Here is a 21,561-nt window from a genome sequence, read left to right on the forward strand (position 1 = left end):
TTAAATGTTTCCCATATTTGTTTACTAACATTGTGTTCCACCCTAGTGCATTAGCCGACTTAAATTTTGAGTCTATAGATTTTGTAGAAGTCCATCAAATTCTGTCCAGACCGAGTGATATTTAAATGTATGTATTTGGGACAAACCTTTATATAAAGCCTCCTACACATTTGACGGACGTGATATGGTATCGAAAATTTAGATCTACAAACTGGTGCAGGGTATAATATAGTCGGCCCCACCTGGCTTTAGACTTTCCTTACTTGTTTTATCGTTGTCAGATTGACACCGCCTGTTCTCAGTTTGACACCACATTTGTGTTGATTAACTTTCATCAACCAATCGTTTTGAAATCAGCATGCCGTGCATGATTTTTTCTATGAGAGTAGGGGGGATTAGCTGTGGTTGCTTATTAAAGGGAAAATTTCTAGGCTCTTTCTTTAAAATACAGTAACCGAGATTATTGATTGTAATAATTTACTTCAACTAAATTAATTTACTATATTATCTATTTTAGTCTTTGATATTTTGAATGTTTAGAACTGCAGCACTTAGCACTTTTTTTGAGATCCTAAATATGTGATCCGTAGAATTATTGGTAGTCACACACATATATTTCGGCTTGCCATCGTCATCATTTTATGACCGATTTCGAATTTTTGTTTCTTAACATTAGAGAATATTTTGTAATAATTTTTTGAAATTTCACATTTTACTGTTTTATCTTCTTGCTGTGAATTGTTCTGCTGTCACTGCCAATTTCGAGTTGAGAAATGTCGACGATTACACGAAGCCAAACTAAAACCAAAATAGGCTCCAAAATCTACTTATCCATTCATTGGTGTTTCTGTGACAAATAAACAACTGAGGCGTATTCCAACTGCAGTGTTTCAGATCCTGAGTGGCTTTAACGATATCCGTCCATATTCAAAATCTATTGAAATCGAATCAGATTTAGGTATACAAAAGTCAAAAATTAAAATGGTAGACAAAAAAGCCGGAATGTAATCTTCAAATTCGTCTAATTGATCTCTAATATTGAACAAGTATATACGGCCTTAAGTTCGGCAGGGCCAAAAATACCTCTAGACTTCCAATTTCAGCCTATCAGATACGATTTTAAATGTCTGCATGCCCAAGAGGTAAAATCGGGAGATCGGTCTATATGGGGCTTTACTAAAACATGGACCTAAACAGACCACATTCTTCACATCTAAAATACCTTTAGATTTTAGGCAAACCAGATAAAATTGGTGGAGTCTATATGTTCAAGACCCAAAACAGAGGGAAAGCTATATCAAATTTTGGACCGATAGAACCTAACTTCAAACTTGACCTACTTGCAGACAAAAAACTAATTTAAGGACGACTGCGTCCTTTTTGAAGACTCTAGCTTAACTGCAACAGGCAGATACGCGGATGGAAGGACATATTTATATCCTATTATATCTCTCTGATCAAAAATATAGTCGGAAATAGATATTTCGATATATTACAAACGGAGTCTTTTTTGTAGCCACCATGTTTGCCGGTGGCCACAAAAAAAGATTCACTCGGACTTTCGTTGTTAACCAAAATCGAACAATATAGGCTACTATTTCGACTACTTTAAACGCAAAATTCAATTTTGGCTTAAAGGGATATCCTTTCAAATCTCCTATGACAAATAGGCATATGTGTGAATATGAATGCTAAATTGAACGGTTTAACTTCACCTACTGTTTTAAAAATTGAAAACTAAATTTTTCCAAATTTACTAAAGTCAAAATATAGACTCTTTTAAATTGTCAAAAAGTGGAGAACTGGAAGAGTTATTTTTTCCAAATGTTAAAATTAAAAATTCAGCCGCTGCAAATTTTGAAAAATTCGAAAGGTCGATCCAAAATTTTCTCTGAAAAAATATATTTATAAGCTCACAGATTTTGGAATAATTTGTGAATGTCCTAGTAAACAATGTGTCGAAAAAACAGTGAAAATGTTTTTTTTTTGGATCCGGAAGTGGTGCAAAATAGAAACTTCTACTAAAAACTGTCATCCACAATCGAATAACTTGCGGTAACACTTGCCGATGACAAGGTATCTTAAAACTTCGTAACACCGTCTTCTAAATTGTAAGCTAGTCCATACGGGGTATATATTAAACAAAACAAGGCCGATTAAAGACGTATATAATTAAATTTGACAAAATTTTCTATAGAAATAAAATTTTGACAAAATTTTCTATAGAAATAAAATTTTGATAAAATTTTCTATAGAAATAAAATTTTGACAAAATTTTCTATGTAAATAAAATTTTGATAAAATTTTCTATAGAAATAAAATTTTGACAAAATTTTTTATACAAATAAAATTTTGACAAAATTTTCTATAGAAATAAAATTTTGACAAAATTTTCTATAGAAATAAAATTTTGGTAGATTATTTTTGGCGATATGGACCAATTTTTGTGTGATTGGCGAACTATAGACCGATATGGTCCAATTTTTGCATGGCTGTTAGCGGCCATATACTAGCGCAATATACCAAATTTCAACCGAATCGGATGAATTTTGCTCCTCAAAGAGGTTCCGGAGGTCAAATCTGGGGATCGATATATATGGGGGCTATATACAATTATGGACCGATATATACCAGTTTTTGCATGGTTATTAGACACCATATTCAAACACCACGTACCAAATTTCAAACGGATCGGATGAATTTTGTTCCTCCAAGAGGCTCCCGAGGTAAAATCTGGGGATCGGTTTATATGGGGGCTATATATAATTATGAACCACTATGGACCATTTTTTGCGTGATTGTTACAGACCGTATATTAACACCACGCACCAAATTTCAAGCGGATCGGATAAATTTTACTCCTCCAAGAGGCTCCGTAATCCAAATCTAGGGGTCGGTTTATATGGGGCTATTCGTAAAAGTGGTCCGATATGGCCCATTTGCAATATCATCCGACTTACATCAATAACAACTACTTATGCCAAGTTTCAAGTCGGAAGTTAGCGTGGCGGACGGAAGGACGGACATGCTTAAATCGACTCAGATTTTCGACCCAGAATATATATACTTTATGGGGTCTTAGAGCAATATTTCGATTAGAGGTGTGCACGTGACACGAAAATTTTCGTGATTCGTGCGTGAGTCGTCTCGCGTGAGAGTCACGCTTATGACAACAGCGTGAGTGTGCGTGAGCGTGATTAACAAACCAAAATGTCGTGCGTGAGCGTGAGTCACGAAAATAATATCTTCGTGAGTGTGCGTGAGTAACGAATTACACTCACGAAAATATTCCTGCTCACCAACATAAAACGCTTAAGAGTTAAATTCAATTTCAATTTTAGTGACACCTGGGATGTTAAGAGTCTAATAACACTATCGATTTTAATAATGCTCATGTTTTCAGACACTTCGGTAAGGTAAATTCGTGAGTCACGATATTTTTCGTAAGTCACGATATTTTTCGTGAGTCACGGTATTTTTCGTGAGTCACGACGTTTTCGTGCGTGAGTGTGCGTGAGTACAAATTATCTTTTAGTGAGTGTGCCTGAGTATGATTTTTCAGTCGTGAGTGTGCGTGAGCGTGAGTAAACTATTGCTCACGTGCACACCTCTAATTTCGATGTGTTACAAACTGAATGACATAGTTAAAATAGCCCCCATCCTATGGTGGAGGGTATAAAAAGTTTAAATTACCCATTAAAAATATGAAAAAAGTGAATTACAAAAAAATTAATTAAAAGTACTTCCTCTGTATTTAAAATAAAGAACATCTTTGGGAGGACATTTTTGGAAGTGATTTTAAAGTTGTGCCTTTAGAACAACTTCCAATTTTTTTTATGCTGGGGTGTTAACCTTCACAGAAACAATATTCTTTAAAATAAAATTATTCAATCGCGGAAATGATACTATCATTAAACTTTGTTATTGATTTTTTGTTTTGAAGAATATACTAATTTAATTAATTTTTCTTAAATCTTGTTTTAACATTCATTTAAATTTACCATGCCACGAGTGGCTGTCATGTGTAGCTATGTTGTGGAGTGATAAACCAAAATATTGCATCTGATAAAAAAGAACAAGTAGCATATATAATAAAAGTCAATAATAAAATCCATACTCGAATTATAACAAATACTTAAAATAAAAAACGTTTCCTTAATTCGGAAAAAAACTTTGAACAAAATAAGCAAAATTCTCAAAATAAGTATTAGCCTGTATTTGAAGCGATTCCATATTATTAAAATTTGGTTAGTTTAAAGATATTTGTTTCTCTCAGTAATCCTGGTGACTTTTGTGAGCATTACAAACCCTTCATAACACCATAATTCCACCATAATTCCATTCGCACTCGGCATTAAAAGTGAAGCCCCTGTCATTGTGCTAAACATAGAATCGGGTAGCAATCAATGATAAGAGAAAAGTTCAACGCGTGTGGTATCAAAATAGAGTCTAAGTGAGCCTAAAATAAGCTAAGTCAACCTAAACAAGAATGCAGCGATGATAATAAACCCATCCACTTGTTCAAATGCGATTATCCAGTGCGACCGACTGTTTAAGACCGCACTAAAGTTGAGAGTAATATTCTTGTTTTTAGTACCCATGTTGGCTATTAAGTTGTACAAATGGAAATATACATCGACAAAAGTTTATTCTGTCATTAAACCAGAGACGTGTCTTAAGAAGAAATTGTCATAACTGCCACCCTCTAGGACTTGGAAACCGTATTTTTCTGGACGTAGACAGATAGACGAAAGAGTCTAGGGAAATTCCAATTTGGTGAAAAAAATCGGGGTACAATTTTGTCACATATGAACTTATAAATAGTCTATAATATTGTTTTTCGTTTTAAATGCAATTTAAGGTTAGTTGCCAGTCGGGTGCTGTACCATTCTATGATTAATTAATATGTCCGACAAAAGTGTAGATCAACTACTAAAGAAAACGTGTAGCATTCGGCCGAAACTGTTTTAACACCCATTAACATGCAAATCATTTTAAAAATTGTACAGAAATTGTTATACTTTTTCCTCTCTATCAGCCTCCCAAGACCCTAAATTAAGAAAAGGTAATTATTTGTACATCCACCACCATTGGATGCTGGTGTAAACCGGCTTAAATAAACCGCAATTTTTATCCAAAATGCCTGAAATTCAAAAATCTGGAGGTACTTTAGATCCACAAATAAGTACGCCGTATGTGGTACATATCGGTCTACGTTCTGATATAGCCCCCATCCTTATTTTATTTTTTTTGGGCTTGTACCAACCGTTGTTCTTATCAAATTTGCCTGACCATAAAGAGGTGTGCCGAAAATCGTGAGTATTGATCCATATTTAGTAAACCGATGTCCCGATTTTAATTCTTGGGCATATATAAAACGTAGTTTTTATCCAATTTGCCTGAACTTGTATAGATACTGCACACAGAGAAGTTATTGGTTGAAAATCGATTGCTGTAATGAAAATTCTGCATTTACAATGAAATCACAGTTGTGTTAATCTATTTACTTTATTTACAACCCTTATTTTGTTCCTTCTACCATTTGGCGCTTATTATTATAGATTTTTGTTTATAATACAGTCAAATAGTTGTCTGAACTAACTGTTTCTCTTTTGAAAAAATTTTGATCGAATTCGATAAGCACAACCAACTTTATAAACCCCTCATAACTGTAATTTAGTATTCAGAACTTTTAATTGATACTCACAGCCGAATTGCTTTGGAAGATTTTTTAAATGTCAATAATGTTATTACCAATTATTCACTGTTGAAGGAAAACGTGTTTTTTTTTAAATTTAAGATAAAAACCACTGAAAACGGAAAAAAATTCAGGATATCCAAGGCACGAGCCATATATAGTTTTGGATGTGGAACAATTTTATTGCCTTAAAGGGCAAAATATTAAACCATTTAACGACTTTAATGCGTCTGCCAAAGGAAGTGACCATGGCGAGTAGATTCTTATTTATTTTTTAAAACTCCACACTAATTGTTCGACTTAATTTGTAGTGTTTTTAGACTGGCTATGTTGGTCCATTTTATGGTATACCACTATGTGCTCAGGTCGGACCCCATTTACTAAGCTACTAAGAGTCCCTAACAATTCTGCAATCCATACTAGCGGCTATACTTTTAAAGGTGAACATTTTTTAAAATTGTTATCAATGTATTGTATTCAGGTATAAAGTGATTTTATGTACGTTTCTATTATCTAAAAATATAAATAAAATACAATATTTTGAGGAAAACATTATTTTCAATTCGGTTAAGGTGTTAGTAAAGTTGGGCAATACAACCAAATGAAGAAGGGAGCAACGACCAATTTCATTGTCTAATACAACCAACTCCATATATAGTATTAGTTGGATTTCCCATAATTCGATTGAGTCGACCGAATTTGTCGGGTATCACAACTTCCAGCAGATAGTTGTTGTAACTGCCAAAAGGAGGTTGGGAATAAATTCGATTATCACAACCAATCTGTACTCTCTGTGTGGCCACAAAAACCTGTATCCAATTTGGGTTTTATCGGTCCATTTGGTAAGGCCTTCATACACTGAAAAAAAAGCATACTCGGTTCCAAAGATTTTGTCTCTACTTTAAAAAATTTGGTATTGATTCCGAGCCAAAGAAGCGGAGAATACAAGTAAGGATACTTTTAAGACACAATTCTCTTTTAAATTTAGGTTTTGTGTACTTGCTTCTAGGAAGCAAATTTTAATTTTTAGCTTTCACAGCTTTTTTTCTTCATATGCTATCAAAGTCCTTTAAAAACGAGTTAACGGCAACTTTATTTTCCAAATTAGGACTCGACTTCCAGTAGAAAATATGCTATGTTTGAAGTAAAAACTTCTTTAAAATAAAGTTTTGAAAAACATGTCCTATAAAGGGTGATACGGTCAAAATTTGGTCAATATAAACTAAACGTATTTCTTTCAATTTTGCATTTAAAAAACCTGAACACCCCTCATTTTGAAGGTGTGTGTGTAGAATGTTGCTCCTATTTTGATTTTGGAATTCACTCTTCAGTTGTCAAAATGCCGTCCAAGCAAGAAGAGCAGCGTATCAAAATTTTGCTCGCGCATCGCGAAAATCCGAGCTACTCGCACGCAAAGCTAGCAAAATCGCTAAAAGTTGCCAAATCAACCGTTACAAATGTAATTTAAGTGTTTGGGGAATGTTTTTCTACAGCTAGGAAGTCTGGATCGGGGGGAAATCGAAAACCGGAAGCCGCTGAGACGACAAAGAAAGTTGCCGGTAGTTTCAAGCGAAACCCTAACCTCTCTCTCCGAGATGCCGCAAATAAGCTGGGTGTATCGTCTACAACCGTGCATCGAGCCAAAAAACGAGCCGGACTATCGACTTACAAGAAGGTAGTGACTCCAAATCGCGATGACAAACAAAATACGACGGCCAAAGCGCGATCCCGGAGGCTGTACACGACGATGCTGACGAAGTTTGACTGCGTGGTAATGGACGACGAAACCTACGTCAAAGCCGACTACAAGCAGCTTCCGGGACAGGAGTTGTATACGGCAAAAGGAAGGGGAAAGGTAGCAGATATGTTCAAGCACATAAAACTGTCAAAGTTCGCAAAGAATTATCTGGTTTGGCAAGCCATCTGTACCTGTGGCTTGAAAAGCAGCATTGTCATAGCTTCCGGGACTGTCAACCAAGAAATTTACGTGAAAGAGTGTTTGAATAAACGTCTGCTGCATTTCCTGAAGACACACGGTTGTTCAGTACTGTTTTGGCCGGATTTGGCATCTTGCCATTACGGTAAAAAGGCCATGGAGTGGTACGCCGCCAACAACGTGCAGGTGGTTCCCAAGGACAAGAACCGTCCCAATACGCCAGAGCTCCGCCCAAGAAATACTGGGCTATTGTCAAGCGGAACCTAAAGAAGACCAAAAAAAACTGCTATGGACGCGCAGCAGTTCAAGGCAAACTGGCTTTCTGCGGCGAAGAAGGTGGACAAGGTGGCTGTACAAAATCTGATGGCAGGTGTCAAGCGTGAGGCCCGGCAATTCGGATTTGGAAAAGCGAAAGCCTAACTGAATATTTTTCCTGAATTTTATACTAATTGAACTTGAAAAAGAAATTTAATTTGATTTTTTAAATAAACGATTTCACCGATTTACACGCGTTTTCCCTTGACCAAATTTTGACCGTATCACCCTTTATTTGAACGATTTTTTGCTTTGTAGTCAAGATGCAAAAAGACAACAAATTTAAAGACAATTTCATTAAAATTAAAGAATTTTTCTGAATTATTAAAGTCAAGTTGACCTTAGCCTATACATTTTTTCTTTCATGTTAAGATACCCATTTTTAAGTCAAATCACTTAATTGTAAAAACAATACAACTTCATTGAAAAGTTTATCGACTTTTGGACAAGGAAAATAACTTTATTTTAGAGAAATGCGTCTTCTATGTTAAGCAAAATTTGTATTCGTATTTTAAAGACATGAAATCTTTGACCTCACGACAATATTTTTTTCAGTGTATAGACCGATTTAACTTCTTGAGTGTATAGAAGGCGCACTGACCGTGAATATTTCTTGAAACTGAATGTAAAATATCCAAATTTTACTTCTCGTTATCATTTCAATAATAGGGGCAAAAATCTACAGATCTTAGATTTCAAATCAAGGCGTCATTTCATCATTTTCTTGCACACACTGAAAAAAAGCATGCCCCTATTGCAAAGATTTTGTCTTTACACTAATGATTTTGGTATTGATTCCTAGCCAAAGAAGCGGAAAAGTGAAATAAGGATAAATTTAAGACACAATTCTCTTTTAAATTCGAGCTTTGCGAAGATGTTTGTAGGAAACACAATTTAATTTATTCGGTTTTTTTAATTTTTTTCTTCATGTGACTTTTAAAGACTTTAAAAAACGTATTACCGATAACTTAAATTTAATAATTCAGACCCGAACTCATATAGAAATTATTAGTCTTCATCTAAAGAACAAAACGTCTTTAAAATAAAGTGTTGAAAAACATCTCCTATGTTTGAACAATGTTTTGCTTTGTAGTTAAAATACAAAACGTCAACAAATCTAAAGACGATTTCATTATTTTGAAAGAATTTTTCAGAAATATTAAATCCAAGTAGACCTTAGTCAAACGGAATTTTCTTTCGTGTTAAGATAATATTAAAGACAAAACGACTTCAATGAAAAGTTTATCAACTTTTGGACAACGAAAAAAATCTTTATATTAGAGAAATGCGTCTTCTATGCTAAGCAAAATTCGCATTCATATTTTAAGGACATGTAATCTTTGGTCTCACGACAATATTTTTTTCAGTGCAACTACACGAGATGTTTATGATTCCTCAGAAAACCCAAACAAAAATGGTTCTATTAAATACGAAATCTGATCTAGTCTTCATAAGTAGAATCTTTAAATTTCTATTCGGGAGGCGTACTGGTTGAACTGATCTGCTTGGGAGAATATCTGTCATCAAATCCCCCTGAAATACTATATTTTATCAAGTAACCCGCTACGACGAAGAGTTTCTAAAGGAAATTATTATATATGATTCATGGTGGCGGGTATTTAAAATTCTGCCCGGCCGAACTTACTGCTTTATATATTGTTTTTATTTAACCAAGTTTTGTTGCATTTGCTAGTGATTTTATCCTTTGCCTGCAAAAATCGAGTTAGGCCTTTTCCATATTCAGCTATCGATATGCGCTATTTGTACAACTGCATTGCTCATATTAGGAGTACCAGTCAAACTGGTTTCTGTTTACATATTTCGTCCAAATCTAGATATTAATATTTTCATAAAAAAAAAATCTAATATCATTATGGATGAGATTTATAATATGTATAGGCGTCACATGGGACTTCCATATATATTATTAGTTCATGTGGTATCAGCATGATTTTATTCACACTGTGTAATGAATAAATTGTATGCCTTTATTTCCAATATTATTCGCTATCGTAGTATTTTGGAAATATTAATTTTCAGTAAACCAACTTTTAGTTTCTTCAATTGATGTTCTATGGGTTGTATACGTGACATAGACATAGCGTATACGCACCCCAACATGACTCGATAGAATTACATTCACGGTTGCCACTCGTGCCAAAAATAATCTACCAAATTAAAATAATTTTATTTTGAAGTTGTTGATCAAATTTTTGCGGTTAGTATAAAATAATTTTGTTTTATTTGAAAGAAATGTTTTATATTGAATTTATAAGAAATGTTGTTAAAATTTGATTTCTATAGAAAATTATGTCCAAATTTTATTTCTACAGAAAATTTTGTCTAAATTATATTTATATATAATTGTTATACCCACCATCATAGAATGGTGACGGGGGTATAATAAGTTTGTCATTCCGTTTGTAACACATTGAAATATCGATTTCCGACTATATAAAGTATATATATTCTTGATCAGGGAGAAATTCTAAGACGATATAACGATATCCGTCTGTCTGTCTGTTGTAATCACGCTACAGTCTTCAATAATGAAGCAATCGTGCTGAAATTTTGCACAAACTCGTCTTTTGTCTGCAGGCAGGTCAAGTTCGAAGATGGGCTATATCGGTCCAGGTTTCGATATAGTCCCATATAAACCAACCTCTCGATTTGGGATCTTGGGCTTATAGAAATCGTAGTTTTTATCCAATTTGCCTGAAATTTGAAATCTAGAGGTATGTTATGACCGTAAATAGGTGTGCCAAAAATGCCGAGTATCGGTCCATGTTTTGGTATAGCCCTCATATAGACCGATCTCCCGATTTTACTTCTTGGGCTTATAGAAACCGCAGGTTTTATTCAATTTACCTGAAATTGGAAATCTAGAGGTATTGTAGGACCATAAATACGTGTGCCAAAAATTGTGAGTATCGGTCCATGGTTTATTATGGTCCCCACATAAAACGACCTCCCGATTTGGGGAAATTGGAAATCTAGAAGTATTTTAGGACCATAAAGAGGTGTGCCGAAAATGGTGAGTATCGGTCCATATTTTGGTATATCCCCATATAGACCGATTTCCCGATTTTACTTCTTGGGCTTCTAGAATCCGAAGTTTTTATCCTATTTGCCTGAAATTGGAAATCTAGAGGTTTTTTTTGGGGCATAAAGAGGTGTGCCGAAAACGGTGAGTATCGGTCCATATTTTAGTATGGCCCCCATAAGAAAGATCTCCCGATTTTACTCCTTGGGTTTCTAGAAACCGTAGTTTTTATCTGATTTGCCTGAAATTGTAAATATTCTGGTATCTTAGGCTCACAAAAACGTGTATCGGATTAAGTTTTTATCGGTCCATTTGGTAATGCCTCCATATAGACCGACTTCACTTCTTGAGGGTGTAGAAGGCGCATTGATCATGAAAATTGCTTGAAACTCAATGTAACATTTCCAGATTTTACTTCTACAGATTTAAGATTTCAAATCAAAACGTTATTATACAATTATCTTGCACACTTACAAGAGATGTTAATGATTCCTCTAAAACTCAAACAAAAATGGTTCTTATAAATCCAGAATCTGATATAGTCCTCATAGGTGAAATCTTTAAATTTATCTTCGGTAAGTGTCCTCAAGTCCTCAAGCCCTCCTGAAATTTCAAAGGAAACCCTAATATTTGGTTCATGGTGGTGGGTATTTAAGATTCGGCCCTGCCGAACTTAAAGGGTGATACGGTCAAAATTTGGTCAATATAAACTTGACGTATTTCTTTCAATTTTACATTTAAAAAACCTGAACACCCCTCATTTTGAAGGTGTGTGTAGAATGTTGCTCCTATTTTGATTTTGGAATTCACTCTTCAGTTGTCAAAATGCCGTCCAAGCAAGAAGAGCAGCGTATCAAAATTTTGCTCGCGCATCGCGAAAATCCGAGCTACTCGCACGGAAAGCTGGCAAAATCGCTAAAAGTTGCCAAATCAACCATTACAAATGTAATTAAAGTGTTTGGGGAACGTTTGTTGACAGCCAGGAAGTCTGGATCGGGGGGAAATCGAAAACCGGAAGCCGCTGAGACGACAAAGAGAGTTGCCGGTAGTTTCAAGCGAAACCCTAACCTCTCTCTCCGAGATGCCGCAAATAAGCTGGGTGTATCGTCTACAACCGTGCATCGAGCCAAAAAACGAGCCGGACTATCGACTTACAAGAAGGTAGTGACTCCAAATCGCGATGATAAACCAAATACGACGGCCAAAGCGCGATCCCGGAGGCTGTACACGACGATGCTGACGGAGTTTTTCTGCGTGGTAATGGACGACGAAACCTACGTCAAAGCCGACTACAAGCAGCTTCTGGGACAGGAGTTTTATACGGCAAAAGAAGGAGAAAGGTAGCACATATGTTCAAGCACATAAATCTGTCAAAGTTCGCAAAGAAATATCTGGTTTGGCAAGCCATCTGTACCTGTGGCTTGAAAAGCAGCATTTTCATAGCTTCCGGGACTGTCAACCAAGAAATGTACGTGAAAGAGTGTTTGAATAAACGTCTGCTGCCTTTCCTGAAGAAACACGGTTGTTCCGTATTGTTTTCGCCGGATTTGCATCTTGCCATTACGGTAAAAAGGCCATGGAGTGGTACGCCGCCAACAATGTGCAGGTGGTTCCCAAGGACAAGAACCCTCCCAACACGCCAGAGCTCCACCCAATTGAGAAATACTGGGCTATTGTCAAGCGGAACCTAAAGAAGACCAAAAAAACTGCTAAGGACGAGCAGCAGTTCAAGGCATACTGGCTTTCTGCGGCGAAGAAGGTGGACAAGGTGGCTGTACAAAATCTGATGGGAGGTGTCAAGCGTGAGGCCCGGCAATTCGGATTTGGAAAAGCGAAAGCCTAACTGAATATTTTTCCTGAATTTTATACTAATTGAATTTGAAAAAGAAATTTAATTTGATATTATAAATAAACGATTTCACCAATTTACATGCGTTTTCCCTTGACCAAATTTTGACCGTATCACCCTTTAGTGTTGTATGTACTTGTTTTTCAAATTATATTCCTATAGAAAATGTTGTCAACATTTTATATCTGAAGAAATTTTTGTCAAAATTTTATTTCTGTAGAAAATTTTGTCAACATTTTATTTCTATAGAAAATTATGTCAACATTTTATTTTTATAGACTATTTTGTCAAAAATTTATTTCTATAGAAAATTATGTCAAAATTTTATTTCTATAGAAATTTTTTTCAAAATTTTATTTCTATAGAAAATGTTGTCAAAATATAATTTTTGAAGAACGTTTTGTCATATCTAAATCTGAACCGATTTCAACCAAATTTGGCACACGTACGTAGAATATTTTTTTCACACCCTGTGCAAATTTTCAATTAAATCGGAGTAATCATGTGGCCACTTTGGTCATATTTCCAAAGAAATTTTTGTCAAATTTTATTTCTACACTCAAAAAAAGTGAACTCACTATTTCACTAAAGCCAATTTAACTATATTTTAGTTCATGAAATTATTATATTTGGAGAAAGTTTCGTTTATTCTAATAATTTTTTACGTACGTTAGTTAAATGAACTAAAAGACGGGGAAAAATTATACACAAATGAAGTAAAAAGTTTTACTAAATTCGTACTTCTCACAAAATAGTTCATTATTTCTTTAAATTTGTAAATTTTACTACAACAGCGTCCATCATGAACTTCGTATGTCACTAAAGACATTCTTGCAATTTTGAACTCCAATTTTTTCCTTCAAACTACAAAATTTTCTTTAAAAGGTGAAAAAAATTATTTGTGTCTAATAAATTTTCTTGAATTTGTCGCAAAAAATTTATTTATTTTTGTGATATCGGCGTGATGCCAGCGCTTGTAATACTGTTTAGTTAAAAATTTCTAAAACTATTCAAAATTTTCTAAAATTAATCAAAAGTTTTCTTCCTGGTGGGTTCACTGTTTTTTCAGTGTATAGAAAATTTTGTCAAAATTTGATTTCTATATAAGTTTTGTCAAAATTTTATTTATATAGAAAATGTCAAAATTTTATTTCTATTGAAAATTTTTTCAAGATTATATTTCTATGGAAAATTTTGTCAAAATTTTGTTTCTATGGAAAATTTTGTCAACATTTTATTTCTATAGAAAATTTTGTCAAAATATTATTTCGTTTTGTTTTGTTATTGTTGGTTTTTTCTTTAATCATTGTTGTTGTTTTTTTTTTTTGATTTCAGCTTAAAACCATGCATTGACTAAACTACAAGTGTAGCTTAAGCAACAGAGGAAAAGAATGTTTTTCAAATTTATTTGGGCAAAGCCCTATAGACTGCAAGATGGTTGGATGGACGCACGTTTCGGAATTACCACATTTCTCATCAGCATCCTCTACTTGCAGCAAAACTATCAACCAATTATCAGAATAAATTCAGGCAGTTCATTAAACCCAAAAGTAAACCACACTTGAACCTTCCGAAAAAAAGTTTTACATGATAGCCGGCATATGCCGAAATAAATTCGTACAAACATATCTCTTTTCCTTTGCCAACGTCAAATCATCGATTTGCGTGCAGTTGGCTGGTTTTATTTTGAGCGTGCTTCCTCTTTTTTTTTCATTCCTCTACTTGCAGCAAGTAGAGGATGCTGATGAGGAATGTGGTAATTCCGAAACGTGCATCCATCCAACCATCTTGCAGTCTATAGGGCTTTGCCCAAATAAATTTGACAAACATTCTTTTCCTCTGTTGGTAGTTTAGTCAATGCATGGTTTTAAGCTGAAATCAAAAAAACAACAACAAAATATTATTTCTATAAAATATTTCTAAAAACAAAGTTTGTAAAAAATTTTATTTCTATAGAAATTTTTGTCAAAATTTTATGTTTATAGAAAATTTTGTCAAAATTTTATTTCTGATGAAAATTTAGTCAGAATTTTATTTCTATAGAAAATTTTGTCAAAATTTTATTTCTATAGAAAATTTTGTCAAAATTTTATTTCTACAGAAAATTTTGTCAAAATTTTATTTTTATAGAAAAATTTGTCAAAATTATATTTCTCAGGAAAATTTTGTCAAAATTTTATTTCTGAGGAAAATTTTGTCAAAATTTTTTTTCTATAGAAAATTTTGTCAAAATTTTATTTCTATAGAAAATTTTGTCAAAATTTTATTTCTATAGAAAATTTTGTCAAAATTTTATTTCTATAGAAAATTTTGTCAAAATTTTATTTCTACAGAAAATTTTGTCAAAATTTTATTTTTATAGAAAATTTTGTCAAAACTATATTTCTGAGGAAAATTTTGTCAAAATTTTATTTCTGAGGAAAATTTTGTCAAAATTTTATTTCTGAGGAAAATTTTGTCAAATTTTATTTCTATAGATAATTTTGTTAAGATTTTATTTCTATAGAAAATTTTGTTAAAATTTTATTTCTATAGAAAATTTTGTCAAAATTTTATTTCTATAGGAAATTTTGTCAAAATTTTATTTCTATAGAAAATTTTGTCAAAATTTTATTTCTACAGAAAATTTTGTCACAATTTTATTTTTATAGAAAATTTTGTCAAAATTATATTTCTGAGGAAAATTTTGTCAAAATTTTATTTCTATAGAAAATTTTGTCAAAATTTTATTTCTATAGAAAATTTTGTTAAAATTTTATTTCTATAGAAAATTTTGTCAAAATTTTATTTCTGAGGAAAATTTTTTCAAAATTTTATTTCTATATTTTTCTAATTATATTTCTATAGAAAATTTGATTCAAACCAACAATAGAAAACAAATCGAAATAAAACGTTTTGTTTTCTATTATTGGTTTGTTTTTCAATCATATTTTTCGGGATTTTCGAGTGTAATATGCTTTGGGTTTAGTGAATTATCCGAATTTATTCTGAAAATTGGTTGATAGTTTTGCTGCAAGTAGAGGATGCTGATGAGCAATGTGGAAATTCTGAAACGGCCGCCCATCCAACCATCTTGCAGTCTATAGGACTTTGCCTAAATAAATAAAAAAATATACTTTTCCTCGGATAAATATACTTTTCCTCTCTTCTAAATGATGTGGCACCCGGTACCTAACCTGAACTTTTTTACTTCGGGATTAGAGAACAGAAACAAAAATCGATTTATTTCTTTTCAAAATGTTGTCCGTTAAGATGAAATTTTGTAAAAAAAAAAAATTGTATAGTAGTTTTTTAGTTTATCGATCATGAACATACACTTCATTTTTATTTACATAGAGAAATATTTGAAAAACTTCGGATTTGACTTCATCGTTGGTTAAATATTAGCAATACTTCGTCTTCACCAAATAACTATCAGTACCACATTTAAATGGTAGAATATAACTTCCAACGAAATTGATTTTCTTTTTATTTAAACTATTTTACGTCATAGCTTCTTTTATCTAAACCAAAACAAATAAATTATTTTCGATGTTCCTCTCAACGAAGAGCAAACTAATCAAAATGTTTTTAAAATCCGGGTTTTAAGTATAGTTACTAAAATTTTATACAAAATACTGTGAATTAAAATTCGCCGAAATTTCCGCACTTAATTCTCTAAAAATTTTAAACGCATTGCAATTCGCTTGATTCTGGAAAAAATTCGAAATAAATACCACATAACATCATGAAATATATTTCACTTTTTCTCATAATTTGCAAAAACAGATGCGCCTCTGTTATCTTAAAATTTTTGCCATGCGTTCATGTGCTATAAAGTGATGTTCGACATCTGGGAATATTCATCTCCAAGGCCATACATTTACGTTATTTGCACCATTAAACAGAAGCATCATTGAACTCACCACGTGTAACAGTTTGTGTTGAGATCGACACATCTGAACAGCTTCTATTCAGTCCATATTGATTGACAACAACTACAACTAAAGAAGAAGCAATATAAAAATCGAATAAAAACAAAGCGAAACTAAATAAAAGTTTTTGCTTGTTTTTGTTTTTGTGTTTTTTTTTTTGGTCGCAGCAGTTGCATTTGAATGGACGATATTCATGTATGCACACAAACATACAAAAGCCATGTATACGCAGCTGACATGTAAATCTAATGGAAGTGACTTTTCTAAATTGTCTAAACTTCTAGTGTTTTCCCAAAGCAATCAAAATAAAGAAAACATGGCTTCAGCAAATTAGACACTGAGGACTCTTAAATAATGTTCCACGTGTGCATTACAAATGATAGGCATCAAATAAGAAATCTAAGAAAACATACATAGTTCATATGGTAGATTGGATAAACTCGATGTCATAGCTTTATCCTAATTTATGTTTATAATTTACTTATAAGTATAAATATGAAATAAATAAATAATATTATACCTCTACAAAATCTCTAAAATTAAAATTTTAACCAGCTGCAGGGCATTAGCTGTGACAATTTTACAAAGGATTGCCCAGATTTCGCCAAGACAGGTGGTCAATTGTGGGTTGTGGTATATTATTTGCCAATATCAGCCGATATTTGCACAATTAGGAGCCTTATTTAAATCTAAATCGTTCTGTGGAAATTCTGGCATTAAATTGTGTGTAGGATATGGAGAAAACCGAATTTTGAGTAAAATGTGGGTAGTTTTTAGAAGAGTGTCAAAAGACTGAGTATTTCGATGTCCATCATTCGAACTTAACTTTATCGAAGAAAATCTAAAGTGAAGTGTAGTAATTCATTTAAACAAAGATGAGGCTTGTAATCGACCTTCTCACAATTTGGGCTTTCTTCGGAGTCCATTCGTCTGTGAACACATTTTTTTAATCAAAGTCTAGGTCGCAATTTTCGACTTCAAATTTTGCACGAGTTTGTGTTTTGGATCAGAATAGAACTCTATTGATTTTGGAAGAAATTGGTGAAGTTTTAGACATAGCTCTCATATATATCTTTCGTCCGATATCTACTAATATGGCCCCAAAAGGCAGAATTTTAGTCTTGATTTACTTTAAATTTTGCACAAAGAGTGCAATTGATAGTGTCTTAAAGTGTGCTAAATTTGGTTGAAACCGGTTTAGATTTAGATATAGCTCCCATATATATCTTTCGCCCGATATGAACTTATATGGTCGCAGAAGCCATAGTTTTGCCCTAATTTGCTTAAAATTTTGCAAAGGAAGTAGAATTAATATTATAGGTATGTATGCCAAATTTGGTTGAAATCGCTTCAGATTTAGATGTAGCTCCCATATATATGTTTTTCTTATTTCGGTACAAATGGTCAATGTACCAACATTTTCCTCGTAAAATCTCCACTGCTACGTCGAAAACTTGTAAGAATCGACTGATAAATCCAAAAATAATCTATAGAAAATTTTGTCAAAAGTTGGTACATGGTGTTGGTATATATATATATATATATATATATATATATATATATATATATATATATATATATATATATATATATATATATATATATATATATATATATATATATATATATATATATATATATATATATATATATATATATATATATATATATATATATATATATATATATATATATATATATATATATATATATATATACCAACACCATGTACCAACTTTTGACAAAATTTTCTATAGATTATTTTTGGCTCGAGTGGCAACCATGATTATGAACCGAATAAAATTGTAATAAAATTTTCTATAGAAATAAAATTTTGACAATGATGAAAATTTTATTATGAACCGAATAAAATTGTAACAAAATTTTCTCTAGAAATAAAATTTTGACAAAATTTTCTATAGAAATAAAATTTTGGTAGATTATTTTTGGCTTTAGTGGCAACCATGATTATGAAGGGATATGGACCAATTTTTGTGTGATTGGACCAATTTTGGTATGGTTGTTAGCGACCATATACTAACACCACGTTCCTAATTTGAACCGGATCGGATGAATTTTGCTCCTCCAAGAGGCTCCGGAGGTCAAATCTGGAGAACGTTTTATATGGGGGCTATATATAATTATGGACCGATATGGACCAATTTTTGCATGGTTGTTAGAGACCATATATAACACCATGTTCCAAATTACAACCGGATTGGATGAAATTTGCTTCTCTTGGATGGAATTTGCTTCTCTTGGAAGAAATTTGCTTCTCTTTGAAGCTCCGCAAGCCAAATCTGGGGATCGGTTTATATGGGGGCTATATAATTATGGACCGATGTGGACCAATTTGTGCATGATTGTTAGAGACCATATACCAACACCATGTACCAAATTTCAGCCGGATCGGATGAAAGTTGCTTCTCTTAGAGGCTCCGAAAGCCAAATCGGGTGATCGGTTTATATGGGGGCTATATATAATTATGGACCGATGTGGACCAATTTTTGCATGGTTGTTAGAGACCATATACTAACACAATGTACCAAATTTCAGCCGGATCGGATGAAAGTTGCTTCTCTTAGAGGCTCCGAAAGCCAAATCGGGTGATCGGTTTATATGGGGGCTATATATAATTATGGACCGATGTGGACCAATTTTTTCATGGTTGTTAGAGACCATATACTAACACCATGTACCAAATTTCAGCCGAGTCGGATGAAAGTTGCTTCTCTTAGAGGTTCTACAAGCCAAATTTGGGGGTCCGTTTATATGGGGGCTATACGTAAAAGTGGACCGATATGGCCCATTTGCAATACCATCCGACCTACATCAATAACAACTACTTGTGCCAAGTTTCAAGTCGATAGCTTGTTTCGTTCGGAAGTTAGCGTGATTTCGACAGACGGACGGACATGCTCAGATCGACTCAGAATTTCACCACGACCCAGAATATATATACTTTATGGGGTCTTAGAGCAATATTTCGATGTGTTACAAACGGAATGAAAAAGTTAATATACCCCCCATCCTATGGTGGAGGGTATAATAAGAGTTTTACCCTGTTCAAAACATTTGCAACTAATACTAAGTGTCCCATATATTAAACAAGTAAGGAAAGTCTAAAGTCGGGCGGCGCCGACTATATTATACCCTGCACCACTTTGTAGATCTAAATTTTCGATACCATATCATATCCGTCAAATGTGTTGGGGGCTATATATAAAGGTTTGTCCCAAATACATACATTTAAATATCACTCGATCTGGACAGAATTTGATAGACTTCTAGAAAATCTATAGACTCAAAATTTAAGTCGGCTAATGCACTAGGGTGGAACACAATGTTAGTACAAAAATATGGGAAACATTTAAATCTGAAGCAATTTTAAGGGAACTTCGCAAAAGTTTATTTATGATTTATCGCTCGATATATATGTATTAGAAGTTTAGGAAAATTAGAGTCATTTTTACAACTTTTCGACTAAGCAGTGGCGATTTTACAAGGAAAATGTTGGTATTTTGACAATTTTTATCGAAATCAGATAAACATATATATGGGAGCTATATCTAAATCTGAACAGATTTCAACCAAATTTAGCACGAATAGCTACAATGCTAATTCTACTCCCTGTGCAAAATTTCATCTAAATCAGAGCAAAAAATTGGCCTCTGTGGTCATATGAGGGTAAATCGGGCGAAAGCTATATATGGGAGCTATATCTAAATCTGAACCGATTTCAACCAAATTTGGCACGCATAGCTACAATGTTAATTCTACTCCTTGTGCAAAATTTCAACTAAATCGGAGCAAAAAATTGGCCTCTGTGGTCATATGAGTGTAAATCGGACGAAATCTATATATGGGAGCTATATTTAAATCTGAACTGATTTCAACTAAATTTGCCATGCATTGCTACAATGCTAGTTCTACTCCCTGTGCAAAATTTCAACCAAATTGGGGTAAAACTCTGGCTTCTGGGACCGTATTTGTCCATATCGGGCGAAAGATATATATGGGAGCTATATCTAAATCTGAACCGATTTCTTCCAAAATCAATAGGGGCGAAAGCTATATATGGGAGCTATATCTAAATTTGAACCGATTTCAACCAAATTTGGCACACATAGCTACAATGCTAATTCTACTCCCTGTGCAAAATTTCAACTAAATCGGAGCAAAAAATTGGCCTCTGTGGGCAAATGAGTGTAAATCGGGCGAAAGCTATATATGGGAGCTATATCTAAATCTGAACCGATTTCAACCAAATTTGGCACGCATAGCAACAATGCTAATTCTACTTCCTGTGCAAAATTTCAACTAAATCGGAGCAACAATGCTAATTCTACTCCCTGTGCAAAATTTCAACTAAATCGGAGCAAAAAATTAGCCTCTGTGGTCATATGAGTGTAAATCGGGCGAAAGCTATATATGGGAGCTATATCTAAATCTGAACCGATTTGGATGATATTTTGCAAGTTTTTCGAGACTCATAAAATATTGAGATGTACGGAATTTGAGGAAGATCGGTTGATGTACACGCCAATTATGACCAGATTGGTGAAAAATATATATGGCAGCTATATCTAAATCTGAACCGATTTTTTCCAAAATCAATAGGGATCGTCTTTGAGCCGAAACAGGACCCCATACCAAATTCTAGGACAATCGGACTAAAACTGCGAGCTGTACTTTGCACACAAAAATACATCAACAGACAGACAGACAGACAGACGGACATCGCTAAATCGACTCAGAATTTAATTCTAAGACGATCGGTATACTAAACGATGGGTCTCAGACTT

The sequence above is a fragment of the Haematobia irritans genome, chromosome 3, assembly GCF_050003625.1.
Source record: "Haematobia irritans isolate KBUSLIRL chromosome 3, ASM5000362v1, whole genome shotgun sequence".
Lineage (NCBI taxonomy): Eukaryota > Metazoa > Arthropoda > Insecta > Diptera > Muscidae > Haematobia > Haematobia irritans.